This window comes from Anomaloglossus baeobatrachus, chromosome 1 (assembly GCF_048569485.1).
Source record: "Anomaloglossus baeobatrachus isolate aAnoBae1 chromosome 1, aAnoBae1.hap1, whole genome shotgun sequence".
Lineage (NCBI taxonomy): Eukaryota > Metazoa > Chordata > Amphibia > Anura > Aromobatidae > Anomaloglossus > Anomaloglossus baeobatrachus.
The window spans coordinates 571,223,860-571,228,433 of record NC_134353.1 but is presented as its reverse complement, the minus strand read 5'-3'; positions in this window follow the sequence as shown (position 1 = coordinate 571,228,433).

Here is a 4,574-nt window from a genome sequence, read left to right as displayed (position 1 = left end):
CAGGTGTTAGATAATGTGGGAACAATGTACCATCTCGCAACCACTTTAACGAATTCTCCTGAACTCTAACACAGCATGACGGCCCATGCAATGCTTCGTATATTTGGTTCGCTTGTGCTTCTGTGAATGTAATATTCAAATCTCTCTCCCACCCCAGCAGATATGCTCTTTTCATCGTCAGTTTTTTAGTGAGTAGGGTATTGTATAAATGCGATAGTATCTTTTTGGGTGTCTTTGTTTGCGCACAAAAGGATTCAAAGGTAGTTAGGGGCCTATCGAGGCAAGATTGTGTCAGTAACGGTTGGATCTCTTGTTTTATCTTCATGTAGTGAAGAAAGGTAAGTTTGGTAAGGAGAGGGATCTTACACATGTCTTGTTTAGAAACCAAAGAGCCTTCCATCAAAAGATCTGTCACAGGGACTTTTGCGTTACTTAGTTGGTTTTTGCAGAGTTCGCCAGGTTTATACTGGCGTCCAGAATATCAGAGACTTGGGTTAAGGGGGAGATAAGTGGGGCCAAGACTCACTATTTTTATTCCAATTCTTTAATAGTGTTCTTGTTAGTTCATTGGAGTAAGTTCTTCTGTCTTTATGATGAGAAGGTGAAAATAATAAGGCTCATAGTGGGGTAGGGGACAGATATTCCTCCACCGTCATCCATAATTTATTCTGCGGGCGTCTTATCCAGTCTACTGCTCTAGAGAGAATAGCCGCTTGATAATATATGGAGATATTAGGTAGTCCCATTCCCCCTTTACATCTTGGGAGGCTCAGTGTACGAAAACTAATTCTTGGTTTATGTTTGCTCCAGATATAGTTGGATATTAAAGAGTTGCTTTTGGAGAGGAATGACTTTGGAACCAGTATGGGTAACATGTGGAAAAGATAGATAAATTTTGGTAGTATGATACTTTTTATTAAGTTTTTCCTACCTATCCACGACAGAAATGGCGCTTTCAAAGAGGATATTTGTGCAGTAATTTTGGGAAGAAGGGGTTTGTAGTTTAGATCAAACAAGAACTTGAAGGTTTTGCCAATTTTGATGCCTAGATATGTAATATGGCTTTTTGGCCACTGGAAAGGGAATGACGTTTGGAGAGATTTGATGATAGTGTTCTGAACATTTAAACCTAGCGCTTCTGACTTGGATAAATTAATTTTAAAGTTAGACCAACGACCATAGTTCTCCAAGATTTTCATGAAGGCAGGGAAACCCCTTTCCAGTCGGGACATCACTATCAGCAAGTCATCTGCGAAGGCAGCTGTCTTATGATGTGTTCCCTGTAGGTTAATCCCCTCAATTTCCTGGTCTAGATCGGGGATTTCTGAATGCAGCGATACCAAATATGGGTATATTTTAAAATTTTGTAACTGTTTTATTTTCAATGGGGCGAAAGGGAGGTGATTTGAACTGTTAGGTTTTTTATGTTTTCATATTTTTTTAAAAAAAAATAAAATTTTTTATTTATTTTACTAGCCACCCCTAGGGGACTTTATGGATCAGCAGTCTGATCATTTGTTCATTTATGTTGATCAGAACTTTACAACTCTGATCAGCAGAAATACAATGTTCCTGTTAGGAAACATGTCATAATAGTGACAGGAGTCATCACATGACGCATTGCTACCATGGCAACCATTGGCTCACCATCATCGCATCTCAGGGCCTCAGATGGCGGCAGGGAAAGGCGTGTTCCCCGCAGAGGCCATTTAAATCGTGCTGTCACATTTTGACAGCACGATCTAAGGGATTAACAGGCGCGGATATGTGCAGGAATCACTGCTGGCTCACCACAGCAGCCGACAGTGATTACCCCGACATGACCTGTCTCTAGTCTCTAAATAGCAGGGAGATGACCATGACAGCAGCTGGTCAATGCCCGAGCCTGCCTGTTTAACTCAGAAGCACCAGAGAAAGCATAGTGTGGGGTATTAGAGTCTGTAGTGTGAACAGCATCTAATGATGCCATGACATTCGGCGAATTTAGAGCCAAACACACTGTGACAAGTATTTGTCCCTCATCCTTCAAACACGATAGCATACACCCATTATTTAAAATAAATCCCTTGACCAGAACTGCGCTACTATCTACAGATCTACACTGACAAGCCAAAGGGTAACAATTTTTTGAACTTTTGACTTTCAGGCCCCATATTTCACTATCTACTACAGCTTTGAGTGTGAGGCTATCTTCATTTTATAGATAATCATCTTGGCTATCTCAAACATAAATTTGACTTGCAAATATTGAACATATGACTAGTTATGCAGATTCTTGTAATGACATGGCATTGTTACTATTTTGCTCCTAAAAATCTAAATTTACGTTTTATTATTTTATGAGTATTTGGTAAATTCACCTGTGATGACATGGACACCCAATGCATAGCAAGGGTTAAAGTTTCTTAAAATTCAGCCAGACATATTGTTCTTCTGTGTGTTAACTCATGTTTGCTAAACTATTGTTTCTCCAGACCCTTCTGAGCAATCATTGTAATGTAGTTGTGTATTGCTAATCTAATGTAAATTACCTCAGTGGCCATTGTCTAGTCTGTGCATTCCAGACTACATGTAGATATCCTCAGTCTTTCTATCCACATCATTTAAATGAACATTATCCATGCAGCTTGAAATTCATCCAATAAGAGAAGCAACCTTGTACAACCAATCCGATAAGGGCACAGTATATCCGAAGGGAAGGCTATGGCTATAAAAAGGGACTTCTTTAAGTCACCAGTTGTTGATGGATTTTGCATGATCCAGTCTAAGCTCTTAGGAGCTGGCTAGAGGATCAGAACCAGGATACCTTGTGGACTCGGTCTAGGGACTTTGGCTCCGACTAGAGGAACACTTGGCTACATGACTTCAAACCAGACACTACTTAAGGAGGGAACCCAAGTTGGGACAATCCATTTACCTGGTACAGACTTTGCAGACCTCAGCCAGCTTCCTAAATCTGGCGTTATTCCTTTCTCGGTGGGTGCCCGCCGAAAGCTGGGTGCTGCTGGATTGGAGTAAATAGCCTTGGAACCTCTGAGGCATGGACATTCTAAATCCCTGGTGAGCCAGCGGAAGGGTGAGACTCTGTTGCCTGTTACATTTGTGTGTTTTGCTGGTTATATGCTATGTGCAGTTAATTGTTTGGGGATCCAATAAAGTCTTAATATTGTGATTCCCTCACCCTGTATTGTCTGAGTAGTGTTCCACCCACGGTTAAGGAGGTTGTGCGTTCAGTTGGGATGAGCCCTGAGCCACGCTGTCTTTCTAAAGGCGGCCGGGCCAGCGGATGAGAGCACCCACTGAGCCCCGTGTCTCCACACCACCTTTGGCTTTCAACACCCCTTTAATCTTTCTGGGCATGTTCTCAATCAGATTCAATTATGTCTCAACTGAAATCTGATCCCAGGTCTCTTCTACATGGTCCCAATGTCGGTGCGTTGACTTACTTGGGTATGTGTATAACTTTTCTTCAACTTTTTCTCAGAAGTGGCCAATTGGGTTGAGATCTACGGACTGTAGGACTAATCCAGTACCTCTTCTTCATTGTTATTGAACCCTTTCTTCACTAATCTCTATATATGCTTCTAGCTTTTGTCCTGCTGGTTGTCTTCCTTTTAATACTCATAGTACTCGAGTGTATGCGAGTGTCATATTGTAGGATACTCACATATAGCTCAGCATTTAGACCACCATCGATCCAGGTCAAGCATCCAATGCCTTTGGCTGTGAAACAATCCTACATTATCAAATTTCCTCCACCGAATTTGACAGTTCCTTCAATTTTTCAATCAGTTAGACCCTTTTTCCCTTGTTTCCCTTGTCGATTCGTATTGAATTGATGATGCCCTACAATTTTTTATTTCACTTTTTTTCTCTATCTCGTTCCATTTTTTAAATAAAAATTCTAACTCCCTTGTTTTCCACCAGGGGGCGCTATAGATGGTTTCATTGATTAGCGCATGGCTACTTTACTATACCTAGACACCACTTCTATTCCTATAGCTCCCGCCGTTCTCAAGTTAATGGCAGTGGACAGGATATGGGTGGACACACTGTATATAAATGGCATATGATTTCACAAACAACAAAGTGGAAGTGCTAAATCAACAATACAAACAGTGCCATATGTAAAAAAAAGAGTAGATCTCACCCAATATACAGTTAGGATGAATATCACAATGGATAACAGAAATGGAAGCATCAAAAAATTGAGTTAAGTATTTATACCCTGTCATGCCCCATGTATTGCTTTCTCCCTGACAAAGGCAGCACCCAAGTATAAAAATATGTAATACGTTTCTGTGCCCCCGGGTAACCACCACTGACTTACAGGACCTTCCATGACGTCATAGAGATGTGACCAGTCTGGTATGACTGTTGTACAGAAATTGGGTTACAGGCTGGTCACATGCCTATCACATAATGGAAGGTCCTGTAACCCACGAGGTAACATTCACAGCCGGCCTCACTGCTCGACTTATAGTGTCAGCTGATTCCGTCAGGTGACCGCATCAGCTGATCATTGCCAGGTCTGAGAGAGAGAGAGAGAAAGAAGAGATAGAGAAGATAGAGAA